General features: G+C 38.7%; 1 long non-coding RNA gene across 1 annotated transcript; it reads left to right on the forward strand.

Annotated features, from left to right (window-relative positions):
• Window positions 1–1,432: 1,432 nt before the first annotated feature.
• LOC115613574 lies at window positions 1,433–16,270 on the forward strand. The gene is made up of 5 exons (XR_003993442.1): window positions 1,433–3,207; window positions 5,456–5,601; window positions 7,406–7,499; window positions 14,770–14,841; window positions 15,000–16,270. It is a non-coding gene; the product is annotated as an uncharacterized LOC115613574 (long non-coding RNA).
• Window positions 16,271–16,449: the final 179 nt, after the last annotated feature.

Here is a 16,449-nt window from a genome sequence, read left to right on the forward strand (position 1 = left end):
TTATTCATTTATTTGAATCTGTGTACTTGTTTGTGATTTTTAAAATGTGTGTGGCATACAATGAATCTGATTACACGTTCCATTGGTACAGTAAGCTGATAGATTTGTTTATAAAATCCTTATTTCATCGCATCTGCCAAATTTAATATAAATTATTTCCTACCTCACCCCCTCTTTGACTGTGAAAGAGATTTTGATCATGTGGGGAAATATGAAAACTTTAAATAATAAAGAAAGTGTCCTTGCTAACAAACTGAATTCATAAGTAGTTTGCAGTCTCCTAAAAATGATTGAACTTCACAGCTGTGGAAGCAAGCCTGTATTCTCCCTGAGCAAGTTCTTCTACTCAGCCACCTCTGAGCAAGCAGCTGTATGATTACTCAGCTTGCCCTATTCTAAGGACAGAATGCAAGACTTAGCATTTTGATTTGAGTAGATGAATGGCAAACTGCAGGATGCAAACTGTAGGATGTGAACTTGCAGCATGTCAGCTGTTTTATGATAACTGCCTCTGTGCACGTCTTTACACCATTATACTTTGTGCTAATGGTGAGTCTGCCTCACTGAATGATTATTCCCTTTGCTTGTACCTTGAGATGGAAATACCAGGTGTTTGCGTTCTTCCTGACTGAAAGAGCAGTATGCCAGCCATGTGCCAGTCGTGGAAGCATACATGATGCACATTTAAATAACAGCCTTGTAACATTCCCTTGACAAGAAGTTCTGTTTTGTTTTAACAGTGAGTAACTCCTCTTCCTTTCATGCAGCAGAACTAGCTGTATATAGCTCCATAGCCCACAAGAATGGAGAGAGGCTGAAGAATTATGACAGCATCAGAGGACAAAAGATTCTTCAACATAAATTCTTGCTCTTTTCCCCTTTATTTCTGAGAAAGGAGGTGCTGTTTCCCTCAGTTGTTGCCTGTTCACATCAGAGTAAAAGACTAGCTTGCAGCATATGTATTGCCTAGGTTAATACTGTTACATTAACTTCTGTTCTGTCACAAGATGAAATGCTATCGCAGTGATAGAATATTAGTGTTTGCTAAAAAAAAATTATCAATTTGTGTCTCTTTTTTACTTCCTAGAAGTTAATTTTGTGGATATATGATCCTGAAAGTGCAGATGCTTCCAAACTGAATCACACTGCCATTATTCCATCACGAGTATGTTGCAATGATGCCACTTAAGGAAAAAGTTAAAATGCATGTGTTCTGAAAATTTACCAGTTGGAAGTGGAAATACCTTATATAAATATACTGCCTGCATACATCTTTAATTATTTCCTTTTGCTGTCTTAGGAAAAATAAATTTGCAAGGTTTTCTCTCCTGTCAATACTGCAACAGTAGCACAGGTATATAGTGAGTAAGGTGAAGTCTATTGTCTGTTTCATAGAGTAATTATTAAGCTTTAGTTCAATCAAATTTTAGTCTTTGTGAAAATTATATTCAGAAATTGTAACTGGCAGTAATGTGTGACAATTAAACAGAAGTCTCTTTTCAGATTTCCTCATGCACCTGCATAGAAAACTGTTCGAAAAAGGTGTAAGCAAAAACATTTAGAATTCGTGGTATGTGATAAACAGGGATGCCAATGTACTGGCTTAATTTAGACCTAAAATGTGACAACCTGTTGTACAAGCTGATCTATACAGGTAGATCTCTGGACTGGATGAAGATTCATTTAAAAGATTATCCCACATGATTAGTTGTAGAGATTAATATGTGTAATAATTTTGTTAGGAATGGATTTCTGACCTAAGCAAGTGGCAGAAAGCAATTAGTCTTTGGTACAGTATCTGACACAAGGTATGCATGCATGGCACCACAATTTATTTCAATGTATTTTATTTTAATTTTTTATCATTATTTTAAATTGCCATCATTATATCTCTTTTTTTTTAACATTTGTTACTATCTTCAAGATAAAAATGAAACAGGAGAAAAAGGTACCAATATTCATTGTATTGTGAAGGCATTTTTGTTGTTAGATAACTAGATGCTATGAAAGTTTTTGTTTTCAGTCTGCTGCTATGGAAAGAACGCAGAGGAAACAAGACGGAACTTGGCTCTGAGTGTTGTGTATTCTGAAATTAATAGATTGATTTAATATGATTGTAGAGGTATGTAATTGAAATTTATTTGGTAATACCAGAGTTTATTCCAACATAAGAATTTTTTAAAAAATGGTGTAATAAACAGCCTTATATCAGTTGGACAAAATACATTTAATAATAACCTTTATTTTACTTAAACAGAGTTCTCAGATACTTCGCAGACTGTTTTGGAGTTTGGGACAGGAACCTGTTGTTCAACCTACTTGAAAAAAGAAAAACAGTAGTCTCAGGAGCATCCAAATTTAGGATGTGGGATTTTAGGTTTTGAGGGTTTTTGTTTATTTGTAGAATGCTATTTAAAATTGTTACACTCGCAGCTCTGTGAAGAGCTGTTGAGGAGTAGGGCCATGATGAGAGCTGTTGATGGGGCTTATGTCTGGGCCTCTTTTTGAGATACTCTGTGCTTCAGTTTTCTTTGAAGACAACTTGTCACCTACATGTTTAGCTGCCTTTTGTTTAGTTCACCGTAGTACCTAAACTTACGTAGGCTTTTCTGTCAATCCTAAAAACTCACTGCATGTAACTGTGCTACTTTATATGCATAAAAGCTCATGGAGTAGAAAGCAAGATCAAAAATCACCTAAAATTTTTACTATAATGAATGGTCTTTGAGTCTTAATTGTCAAGTTGTAGGTATCAGCTCAAAGTTGACAGTTACACATGCATCCCTAATGCAGATATTCTAAGCACCAAAAGCAGAAAATGTTAGTATGCTTGGTAAGCAGCTTAGATAATCCTATAAAAAATAGCAAATCACATTATGTAATTCTATGTGCTTATGTGCTTCACTTGCCCAAGCTCAGTGTATTCTGTAGAATTATTAATGAATTCTACTAACCCATTCATTGGTGGGTTCCTTACAGCGATCAACCGCAGCCCTGAGCAGAAGGACTTGGGGGTGTTGGCTGACAAGAAACTCAATATGACCCAGCAGCGTGCATTCGCAGCCCAGAAAGCCAATCTGCATCAAAAGAAGCATGACCAGCAGGTTGAAGGAGGTGATCCTGCCCCTCTGCTCTCGTGAGACCCCACCTGGAGTACTGTGTTCAGCTCTGGGGCCCCCAACACAAGAGGGATGTGGACCTGTTGGAGTGAGTCCAGAGGAGGGTCACAAAGATGCTCTGAGGGCTGGAGCACCTCTGCTACTGAGGCAGCCTGACAGAGCTGGGCTTGTTCAGCCTGGAGAAAAGAAGGCTCCAGGGAGATCTTAGAGCAGCTGCCAGTGCCTAAAGGTGGCCTACAAGAAATCTGGAGAGGGACTTTTTACAAGGGCAGGTAGTGACAGGACAAGGGGGAATGTCTTTAACCTGAAAGAGGGGAGAGTTAGATTAGACATTAGGAAAAAATTCTTTACTATGAGGGTGCTGAGGCCCTGGCACAGGCCACCCAGAGCAGCTGTGGCTGCTCCATCCCTGGCAGTGTTCAAGGCCAGGTTGGACGGCGCTTGGAGCAACCTGCTGTAGTGGAAGGTGTCCCTGCCCATGGCAGGGGGGTTGGAACTGGATGATGTTTAAGGTCCCTTCCAATCCAAACCATTCTATGATTCTATGATTCCTAGAAGTTCAGGATCTGTGTGATGTGTTGTGTCAAACACCTCATCCTCATTAAAAATAATATTTTAAGAGATACTCTTCTTCACCCTTCTCTAGACTTCCAAAGGAGGACTGCATGTTTTTACTTTTTGTGCTGATATTTCAGGCATAATTTCAAGATAGAAGTAAGGTAGTTCAGGCAATTAAACCGCTTCCAGTGTCTCCACTAACTGGTTTAGGATAAAGTTCGGTATTTTTGCGAAGTATCACATCGTAGACATTTTCTTTTACCTGATGAAGAATTCTGCATTTTCTGTGAATGAACAGTTAACTATACGCTTGATAAGCAGTAGTAGGGCAATGGCAGTAGTAATATGGTTCTAAACACATGTGATAAAATAATACCCAAAGTATTAATTCCTCTTTTAATGATTGCTTATATTACAGTCATGCTTTGACTGGGAGTTTGCCTGTTCTGTATAGGAAACAGGATATAAACAAAATGGTTGAAAGGTGAGGGAAAAGCGAAAGGGATCCAAGAGCCTCCTCATACTCCAGCATCTACTATCAGGTGACATTTGTAGATTGGGAACACTGTAGGATTACCAAGGAGGACTGAGTTTCTTTCTTTTAACAAGCAACTATTGTCAATTTTTTTTTAATTTTTTTTTTAAATAAATAAAGGGATTGTGGTAAAACTTTGGTGAGTCTGGACAGTCACAAAAAGGCAATTAATGTCTCCAGACAAACTGGAAGATCTTCCTGAGGCAGTGCCATCCCCTTCAATTCCTATTTTTATTGTGCTAGACCCCCTGATGAAACCCTCCTGCACTGTTATTTCCAGTGTTTTGGACCACTAAACATTAGAACTGATATAAGGACTCTCATACTGTCAGTTGCTCTGCTTTTATTACCGATTACTGCATTTCAGGGCAATTACTTCTTTTCCTTTCTACTAGTACATAGTACTCACCTATTTTGCAGTGTGCCATGAAAACGCAACAGGTCAGCAGTGACAAAAATTCACAGTTTTTATTTTGGTTGTGAGCTTGTGATAAAATAGAGCAAAGCAGTAAATAATAGTGCTTTAAACATACCAGGAATTATGTGTAGCAGAGGTATCTGCCACAAGTTTTGTGATCTGTAAAATTTTATCCTACATAGGCCTTCAGTGAAGCTAATCCAAATACATCAGAGCTAAATTTTGTCATGGGGTGGTAAGAATGGCTCTGGGTTTACATTTTACAAGGGGTTCTCACCTGCACGTTTCCTGCAGCATATTTGCCATCTGACCCTTACCCATTTTACACTCTCTTAATGCCAATTATAAGTTCAGTACTATTTCGTGACTCTACCTTCTTTTTTAAAGAATTTACTCTCATCACGTAATTAATGCTATGTATTATATTGCAAGAAAAGAGTATGACTTTTAATGGGGCAGGCAGTACTGTTTATGTAGGTTTGGTTTGCTCTACCTCGGTCGTTATCTGTGCACCTTTCTATTTTATCACTAGATGGCAGCATAGCAATACTCCATCTCAAAAGCTGCTCTAACCAGAGATGGGCTGCTTCTCTCATTTTTCACAGCAGAGCTTAAATAATTCACCCACCCCCGAAATGGGAACATATGCATTCAGGCAGCTTCAGTAAATTGTTGCTTAATACTGTGAGTTCTGGTATTACTTTTTTCTATCTTATTAACTGCTGCTTTCATAGACAACTGAGATGCAGAATAATCAAGTAAGAGAAAATGAAATTGCTTTATAAATAAACAGCCTTTTTTCTTTTTCCCCCCCCTCCAAATAAGGGAAGAGTCTATTGATTCATCTGAATCATCTCACATGGACTTGGTTATTTTGTGGAAACACCTTTTACTGAAGCCAGTGACACTGACATTCACATCTACAAGAACAGAATTTGCATCATTTTTGCCTTTCCAAATATTTTATTCAGGTAAGTCTGGAAGTTAATACATATTAACAGAAAAGCACTGAAGTAAGTTTGGGGTAAAACAACTTATATCCAATAATCATATGCAAGAGTCTCTTTACCACCCCTCTTGAGAGCACTAAGCCCATACACTTATTCAAATTCTAGTCAGACTGGAGAGGATGATTATTATTAGACAAGGTATGAAAACCAAAGTGTCCAACTCAGTTTCTCAGGAGACATATTTTCCAGTGAAACGAGAAAAAAAGAAACAAAACAATCTTAACTGAGCTACCAGCTTCTTTTGCTTTTGGAACCTTGGACAGACTCAACAGTTTTGCTCAGTATTTGGTAAGCAGTCAGCAAGAGGCTCTTATGCTTCTTAAGTCCTCTGAAACTCAGCAGCAGCTTCTCAGGAAATACCAAACAGCTTGTACCAATAGGGATAGGTTCTGTCCTGCATCACGTTTTCTCCAGAAGCCAAAATTAGCAATCTTATACTCCTCCCAAATTTGCTTTATACTAGCTGAATTTTTAAATTTCTAAGTTTCTGTCAGCCTTGCTGTATCCCAATGTAGTAAAACAGAACTGTTTGGGCCTTGATATTTGAACAAGTTATCTTCTTCAGAGATAATAAAATGTCACTGTTACCCCGAAAACAGCAGTTTTATTATCAAATTGAACTTTCTGTAGAAATGATGGATTCAAAACTTAGGTAGAAATAAAAGTTCCCTCAGATGCTTTGACCCAGGGCCTAAATAACAATGTGTTAACTGATGTGGCTTTAACAGATAAAGGAATAATATTTTTAATAAATGGTAACCTTAAACAAGAAGCTAATATATTTTGTTTAAAAAATTTGGAGTGGAACACAAGCTTTATGAAAGTGAAATAACTGGAATACTTTCAAGATATTGGTGTTCATCAGTCTATCCAGTGCAGGTAGGTTATCCGTAATTCTCATTTGACATTTAAGATATGGATGGTCTTTATTAAATATCTGGGTGAATTTATTTTAGATCCAGTTTTCATTGATGTAATGCTGGGAAATGACCAGACAGCAACAAGTTTATTTAAAGAACACATTGAAACAAGGTCTGCATGCTGTGCATGGTTCTCACTGCATGAGCTCATGCAGCAATGTGAAATCATTTTTAGGATCACAGCTTAAATTTGTAAATGCATGTCAGTGAAGCTCTCTTAATGACATTACCTGAAACTGTATCCCAAACCATCTTGATTTCTTAATGTGCATCCTTAATACAAAGTGTAAGAGAAGTTACTATTTACCTAATCACTGTGTAAGGGGTTTTTTTAACAGAGCGGAAAACAACGAAATACTTGGCAGAATGGACATCTTCTGAGGTTTATCTTACATATAATGAAACATTTAATAAAATAGTAAAACATAACTGTTATTAAGAAAAGTATTTTTATTCATTATTCCAGCCTCAGGAAACGCTAGCAATTCTTTTTGCAAGGTATTCGCTCGTCTTTACTTGGTTATTAAAAGAGAATTTAAGTAAGCAGGTGCCATTCACTCTACAGACCATGGTATGTCTTTTTTGACTGAGTCACCTGGTAACTGTAGAGAAGTCCAATCTGAGTCCATCTCTCTGAATTTCAGATTTCAGTCTGTCTGTCAGCCACTAGGCATAGCTTATCAAGAGATTTCTCTTTAACTTAGGGATATGTATGAATGAAGTACATGTAGATATCATGAGAAAGATAACAACTGTAAGAAAAATTAATTTGAAATAAATACAGCATAATATTTTGTAAATTTAAATTACACAAATCTGTATTCTTTCTGCTTTTCTTATTATAGACTACTTTGGGAATATATTGATAAAAATTAAAAATAACATCTTATTAATGCTGCAAGAACTGGCTTGAGAGAATTAATAAAGCTTCCTGTGTGGGTAAGTAGAAGTAAAAACATGGTCCTTTATTTGAATCCATCTGCTCATGTATACATGTTATTAATTGGTGGTTCTGGAATATACTGCCAGACGTATCCTTTGGAAATCGAAATATTTAGCTCTATATTTAACTCTAAGAATTCTTGCTCCACTCTAACTTTTCAACACAGCATGGATTTGAATGTCTACTATCTGGGCACAGGAGATGAAGTGACATTTTTGGTCTCTGATAGCTTTTGGTGAGAAGGTGGCTGTAAGTACATCCCTGGAAGTCTACAGCCCAGACCAACTACAACTAGAAAAAAGCAGCACTTACAAAGTTGCTCATGGAATCTGTGTTAAAAATGAGGCAAGGCTGGGGTTTTTTTTAAGTATTTTAAGTTTTTAAGTTTCTTTCCACTATATTTCGTTATATACTTTCCTTTTCTTCTGTATTTGGACAATATTTGGGGATAGTCCTTATGTATATGTAGAAGGAATGGAGAAAGGTTTCTTTCCGCATGCATTCACTGCTGTTAAGACTTAACAGTGGAGTGTATGCTTACACAGGTCCATGCAGATTAATTTTCTACTGATACATCCTTTAGGTGTATTTTCTTAAAACTATAAATTAAAATAGCATATTAACTAAGGTCAGCACTGTAAATTTGTAAATTAACTACACAATTGTGCAGTATTAAGAAGGCAGATTTCTTAATAAACATGAACAAAATGTCACAAAATCTGGAAATCATCTACCCAAATTTAGGCATATGGAGCACACTTAAATATCTCTTAAGTCACAGCATTTCATCTTGTTTATCTGCCCCCTTCCGTTCTGCTGCTGCTATGTGTCATTTGGGTGTCTAATGATCCATATAGATTAAAAGTGTCTCTCTCATCCTTGAACAACCTGCTAAGTTAGATGCCTACGCCATAATCACAGCATGTTGTGAAGCAACTGCTGTCTTGTAGAACTTTTAGTCTTGTTGCTCTCTATAAGCTCATCTTTTCCTAAATATCTGAGAAACAAGGCTCCTTTACAAAGCCCAAAATGAGGCCCAACTACTAATACAAAAACACTAACATATGCATTTTTGTGATATGAATCCATCTTTGAACCCTTCATTTAAGCATGTTTGATTACTTCAGATTCCCTCCTCTCTGCTCCCTCTCCTCAGCATGCTGTGGCAGGATCCTCAAAATGTCTGTGTGGATATGCCATTCCACCCTTTTTTTACCTCCATCCAAATCAGTGAAAATTGATTGCTTCTTGGCAAGTTACAAAATTCATGCAGATGATTTTAGCCCAGGGTTTAAGGACAAAGGTCTTTACATTAATACACTGAAGTATAGAGCCATAAAGACTCCTATGTGCATCTGCTGATATCATCACTATGCTCTGCATCAAAGGACAAAGTAGCCTGATTAGTCTTTTGTCAGGAATGGTTGATCTTTAAAAGTTTTGAATCGAGCTTCCAATTCAACTCTAATATTCTCCTTCAAGGAGTGCTAAAAATGCTAGTGAACAAACCTTGCAATTTCAAAACCTCAGATCACACTTGGGAAATACAAACAGCTCTCTTCAGTGCTGTTTGCAAGGACTGATGATTTTCTGAAGTTGATTTCTTTATGGAAAACTACAATAGGGACAACCAGTTAAGTGTTCTGTTTTAGGGCTGCCTGAGTCATAGAATTATAGAATGATTTGGGTTGGAAGGGACCTTAAAGATCATCCAGTTTCATCCCCCCTGCCATGGGCAGGGACACCTTGCACTAGAGCAGGTTGCCCAAAGCCCCATCCAACTGGCCTTAAACAGTGCCAGGGATGGGGCAGCTACAACTGGATGCTCAGAGACAACAGTCTCCAACTGTTAAGATTTCAGACTCGGTGCTATGTCAGGATGTCTTATACCTTTCATCTCATCTCAACACAAACCAGAGTTCTGCAGAAAGTGAATTCTGATAGGATGTCTGCTTATTTCCATCTTCCTAATTCCAGATTCTACTGCATTTATTAATGAGTTCAATAATAAGCCCAAATCTCACACAATTTATCAACCTCCCATCCAAACTTGATCTGTCTGCATTTCACAGTGTTTGCAAATAATAAAAAAACTTTCATCTGTTCACATTTTTTAAGCTGTATTCATTTTCTCATTTTAATTGGACTTGTGTTTATCTATATTGTGTTTATCAGTAATCCACTCTCCCAAAGCAAAATTTATTCTAGTATTCCAAGAGAACTGGTCCTGAAACTAACACTGAAAAATGCAGTCTGTCCTTTAATAGATGCTGTATTATTTAAAAAGTAACCAGGAGGTCTAATAAAGTCAAACTTGTTTCTCTGGAAGCAATAAGCATTTAAAAATCACTGACTGCCAGCGAAATGTAGGTATCCTTTATCCTGTCTTCGGGCAGTGGGATGGAGAAGATGATCTTCTGCAGTTTTTTCAGCCTTATTTTCATATAACAATCTGAACTGTTTACATCCATGATTGGAAGTACAATATTATCAACTCAAACTTCATTCTCGTACTGACATTTCTGACATATCAAAGAGTTCAGGAAAGTAAAAGCATAGCCAGTAGAGCTATTTTACCTTTAGAATTAATTTGAAACTAGCCTAAAACTTATGCCTAAAGCCAGCTTTTTCCTATTTTCTTTACAAAGTCTTAGAAAATTTGGTTACATCCTGAAATTATTGGGAAAGAGGTTTTTGTGAATAGAGTTCAGAATACCAAAATAATAGATGATAAATTGTTGTACAAATAATGATTAATTCTTACAGCACAGAGTAATGAAATATCATTTACATGTTTGTGCGCTGCTGAAGCATGATACCACCTTTTCATGTACCTTTTCATACTTTAAAATAATACACATTTAAAATTCATTTCTTAATCTGTTGGTTTTGCATTTTTTCAATTTGTGTTTTTAACAGGCAGGTTGTCTGCATAAAAGCAGTCTTGGCCCATTATGCTCAAAGTAAAAACTTTACACTGGATAAAACATGGGGACCACAGATATGAAAATGTATGTTTAGAAATAGCTGGTGATAGTGTGAATAAAATGTATTGTTATCTTCATATTCTTGCATTACTGATACACCTTCTGATATACTGATACCCTACTGAGGATAGATTCAGATTAGATATTTGGAAGAAATTCTTTACTGTGAAGGTGGTGAGACACTGGCACAGGCTGCCCAGAGAAGCTGTGGCTGCCCCATCCCTGGCAGTGTTCAAGGCCAGGCTGGATGGGGTTTGGAGCAACCTGGTCTAGTGGAAGGTGTCCCTGCCCATGGCAGGGGGGTTGGAACTGGATGATCTTTAAGGTCCCTCCCAGTCCGAACCATTCTGTGATTCTATGATATCCTTGGAGGGCGAAGGCATGGTGAAGCATTGACAGAGAGGAATAAAGCTCATATGAGAATACTGGATTGGTCTAACCGTAAAATTATGTAAAAGGATAAATTTGTGCTGAAAATACATTATCAGCATTTTTAGATACTATATTGCAAGAAAAGCAAAGTTATCGCTTAGTACTCAGTAAAGCAGCGTTTGTGGTCAACAATAGGAATAAGTGAAATAATTGAAACTCTTGTAATACAGAAGAGTGGAACACGAAGAAGAGTGCCAGACAGGAGTGCAGCCCGAGAAGGATTACAGAACTAAGAAAACAATCCTCAGGTGCAAACGCACACCAGGAAGCTGCCAGAAGAGCGGGTTCAAGCCAGCAGAAGTAGAATGAGCAACAAAAACTGTGTTCATCTTTCCTAAAACATAAAGGCAAACAATGAGTTATTTTTTGTGCACAAGGCTGGAGTATCTGGTTTGAAATTTCTGCAAAATCTTGTCTTCACTTTGTTGTTCAGAAAGACAGAAATGTGTCTGAAATCCTGTCCACATCAAAGCCAGAAAGAGTTTTGTTACCAATGCCAGTTTGGAAAGGACTGCATTTGGATATTCTATTTATCAGTAGTTTCCTTGGCACTTAGGTCAACTTCATAGTGTTTACTTCCCATCTAAACAGCATTGTTTCACAGAACCCCAAATTTGTGATTTACTCAAAGGGGCAATAATGTCATTACAACTCAATAAGCATTTTAGTAGTCTGTCTGTGGTCTTGATACTAGAAACACAGCTATAGTTAGATTCAGGGTGAAACGTATTTCATCACTGCAGTTACATCTGTCTGTTTAAAATACTTCTACCATCAGCATGTACCTCTAGTAAAAATGATGCTTTTATGCATCAATTCATATTTAAGAAGCCTGATCTATTTGTACTGTTCCCGTTGCTAGAATCTAATCTTAATCAAAGACATAACTCTGGATAAAATTAAGTATCTTTGTAAAATAGTTTTAAATCATGGGATCATAGATCAGCCCAGGTTGGCAGGAACCTCAAAACATCATCTGGTCCAACTTTTTGTGGGAAAAGGAGCCTAGATCAGATTATCTAGTGCCCTGTCCAGTCACATCTTGAAAACCTCCAGTGACGGGGACTCTACCACATCCCTGGAGAGGTTGTTCATGTGATTGATTATTCTTACTGTAAAACAATTCTTACTTTCAGTCCAGAATACCAGGACACTTCCATTATTACTATACCAACTTGCAGTATGTTTTTCCACTTAAATCCTTTTAATTGAACGGTTTGGATGTGGATGCTAGTGGGGTTAGTACAACCTTGCTCTAACCAGGGAGGAACATTTTTGTAAGCAGGAGGAAGGAATCCAGAAGATCCACTGAGATGGGCAAGTTGAAAAGGCTTTCAGCTCACTATTCATAAAGATCATATTCTCCATTACAAGCTCTGCTACACCCAGCAATTCTTTACTGTCTATTCAGATTGAAGAGTTTTGGTCTCCCTGACAGCTCTGCTAGAGCTCTGACAGCTCATCTTGTGCAATTTTTTTAGCCTTGCGCAATTAGGTTAAAGATTAATCTAAGTTAAGATTAATCTGCTTTTCCCACCTTCTTGATGGTAGACTTTTAAGGAAGCAGACTCAAGTCTCCTGCCAGCCAACTGTTCTCTTAATGGAACCTTAATTAAATTTCTGCACCTTTTAATAAGAAACCCTTTGAGTGTGGGACTACAAATCTCTTCTAAACCTATCCACTAAGATAACCTCTTCAATCGCCATTACCTTGGCCCATTAGTGCAAATGAGAGTCAGGTCCTCATAGATGACATTTTTTCTAGTTTTCTACGAAGATACTGTGGTTTTCAGAACACACATAAAACTCTTACCCAAGATGGTTTTTATTTAGCCAAGGAAATTCTTGCATGCATCTTCCTTCCCCCCCCCCCCCCCCCCCAGAATTCATTCTTCTGCAGAAACAACCCTTCACATCTTATATGTTAGTGTACCTTCTCTATCTATATTATCAGGACAATATTCTGACTAACAGAGCTGTACCAATGGTATGAATGTTCACATTTCCTGGTGGCTTACTTCTACTAGCCAACCTTAACGCTTGAAACCAACAACTAAGGTTTCACAACCCAAAAAAAGGTCCTGGCACAGGACAGAGTTCTGGCTTTGCTTCTCCCCACCTTTCAAATCTGCTTACTTGAACCACCAGCACAGTGGTCAGACGGAAAACAGTGAGGACTGGTTAATGCATTGCAGTTTCTGCAGTGTTCCCTGCTTATATGAAGCAAGCAGTTTTCAAACTTTTTCTAACCTCTCTCAAAGCTGTTAATGTTCCCTTGTATCTTGATCTTTGGAGAGACATGTTGCCTCCTCTATAAACCTCCACAAGCCCTACTGAAACTGCTGGAATGACTCTTGCAGTAAGTGCTTGTTCCAAGGAAGCACTTACCTAAACCCACACATTTACATGCCTGAATGCTCACAAAAGTTGACTTTACTGCAGAAAAAAATAATTTTAACTGGAAATATATTAAAAATTTACTATGTACTTCATTTGGAGTGTTACAACTTCAGAAGGCTTTGAATAATGTTAATAATTTAATAATCCTAATCTGTTTACCAAGAATTTAAATTTCTCATTAAATATGTAAAGATGGGTGATTCTGAGCACTGGACAGTTTCATAAGATCCTTTGGTTTTACTCTCAGCTGTGAAAATAACCTAACAGTCTTATTTGAATCTCTTTTTTCATTCCAGCTGAAGACATTTTTGCACTTCTAGCCAGGATTTTCTTACTAGCAAGTTAAGATACCTTGTAAAGCTTATCCTGTTAATGGCAATTGTTCTGTTTGTCCTAAAATAAGTTTAATAAAGCTCCATAGGTAAATAATGGGTGAACTTCTCATCATCACTTCATTTGATATTCACAAGTTTATGAAAATTTTCATAGAGATTATAAAAACTGCAGAAATCTGGCACATGAATACATGAGCATTTTTAATCGTTACCGATTCATTTTGCATGATTCATATCCCATCTATTTCAGTATAGTTTGTACCAAGAAAGAAATCTAGGAAAGAAAAAAAAACCCACAAAAAAACAGAAATAAACTTTGAAATTTTAGCTCTAGTGAAAACAGTCTGTTCCTACTGAACATTAAGTCAGTCTTCCCTTAACAGAGGATGGTCTCATGGGCTGAAGCATTGGCGAGAGCCCTCCAGTTCCTTCTGGAGGATTTGCACATCTTTATTCCACCTTAGCTATGCATGTGCCAAATGCAGGAGACATGCAGGACTTGTGTAGCAACATCTGTGTGGGGTGCTCTGCATCTCTCTGAATCTAAGGTGCTTTAGTCTTTTCTCAGTTCTCTTTTATGGCTGAAAATTAGTTGTCCTTTAATCTTGACTATTTCTGCACCTTTGAAAACTAAACAGACAATGGCATTTTCCATAAAGACAAGAAACCAGACTGCTCTGTAAGCATATTTCTCCCATACAAGGATAGGAAAATGTCATGGCATAAAGTAAATGTAGTACAGATTGGTAGACAATGGTTTTGGTTTGTGTTCTTCTCTGAGAAAGTTGTCTGTGCTCCTATTAAGGGCTGAAGCAACTTGGCTTTCACTTTTACAAGGCAGAAATCCCTGGGTTCACACATTATAATTCTTTTGTGGTAATGGTGCCCACTACTCCTCTCTGCCCCTTTACCAAACTGATCTTAGCAAGTATCATGGAGTATCTCCATACCATACTTTCTCACTGTCCAAACGACTCAGATAAATGCAAATTGCTATAAAACATACCAGGTAAGGCATAACTTTCTCCAGTATTCACGCATGCGTAACATTGCTTCTGACACTTAGATAATCACAGTCTTTTTGCTCAAAAGGATTTTCCTGTCTTTTGCAGATAACTGCATGAAGAGATAAACTGCATCACTGAGGAGGTCTGAGCTGTAGTGTTGTCTTACTACTTTGTCTAGTAAGTCTGATATTTTAATGCCAAAATTCAATTTTTAAGTCAAATAAGTGACACTTTGGGTCTTTATTCTTCAGGTTTACTCATATAATGTGAATTTTATCTCTCTCTCCTGTCACTACAGGCTAGAAGTTATGTTTTCCTCTCATTTTTCTTCACAGTGCATCTTGTAGACAGGCAACAAACAGGGGAGAAAGAAGACTAAACAATTCACTAGAAGTCATTCCAGCGCTCTGCATTTCTCTCTTCCAGTTAATGAATACTGTTAGCTGGAAATGGAGTCCTTGTCTTTTCAGATAAGGGTTTTGACCCGTGCAGTTTTTAAGATGCAGTCATATTTTCCTTGGTGTTCCCTGATAGAGAAGCAATTTTTTCCCCACAAAACGTTTTAGTTTACTGTATCAGTTTGTTTCCTAGCTGCCAAGCTAAAGGAGCAGATGGACATCCAAAGCAGATATGGACGTCCTGTCCAGAGGTTTACTGTTTTGCTGGCAAAGTAAGGCATCACTGCCAACACAGAATCACAGAATCAGCTAGGTTGGAAAAGACCTCTAGCATCATCAACCATTACCCCAGGACTGCCAAGTTCACCACTAAACCATGTCACTAAGGGCCTCATCTACATGGTTTTTGAACACTTCCAGGAACTGCGATTCCACCACTTCCCTGGGCAGCCTGTTCTGATGCCCGACCACCCTTTCAATGAAGAAATTTTCCTGATATCCAATCTAAACCTCCCCTGGTGCAGCTTGAGGCTGTTTCTTCTTGTTACTTGGGAGACCTGCCACCTCCTTGCTCCATCCTCCTTTCAGGTAGTTGTAGAGAGTCCTCCCACATATGGCCAAGATGAACCACAGGTTCATACCCTCAGCAGCCAAGAGGAGCTTTAGCTGACAAAGAGTGGCTAAACACCTACAGCCAGAAATGACAGTGGCAGCCAGGATCCCCCTGGGGTGGTACATCCTCCTCCCAGCAGCACCTTGGTCTCCAGGACCCATCCACAGCCTGCTGAGAACCGCACCTTTTCTAAATGCTATAAAGGGGCAGTTGGTGCGTCCAATCCGCTGGCAGAGGGAAAGCATCTTTTCTCCCGTTGATGCTTTTGCCAACTGGATTTTTGCTTTGCTATTTCTTCACACGGTTATATGTAAGGTTACCCTACCACCGGGTTATACAGCAAGGTTACTCCCTATGGTGTCTGCAGCCATAGAACCGGCCATGCTTTCACCAGTAACCACACATGGGCTACCTGCAGGTCCAAAGGCTCAAACGCTACTTGTGTAAAGCTAGCTCTAATTCCCCTGCTTCGCTGAACAGAAACATAAAATGGCGGTGCCTGCGGACGCTCCCCACACGGCCCGATCGGACCTTCACGCCGTTGAAAACGAACACCCTGGCTGTACGTGTGTGAAACAGGACTGCCCGCCACAGCCCAGCACGTGTGAAACCGCGGCGGTGTTTGCTCCGCTGCGGTCCTGCCCGACCCCGGTGCCCGCGGGCTCCGCAGCCCTCACCGGGACCCTGGGGCCGCCGCACGGGTGCCCGCCTGGCGCGGCGCGGTGCACGCCGGGAGCTGTAGTCTTCGCCGCCCCGCTCCTCGCGGCGGGCGGG

This window comes from Strigops habroptila, chromosome 10 (genome assembly GCF_004027225.2).
Source record: "Strigops habroptila isolate Jane chromosome 10, bStrHab1.2.pri, whole genome shotgun sequence".
Classification (NCBI taxonomy): domain Eukaryota; kingdom Metazoa; phylum Chordata; class Aves; order Psittaciformes; family Psittacidae; genus Strigops; species Strigops habroptila.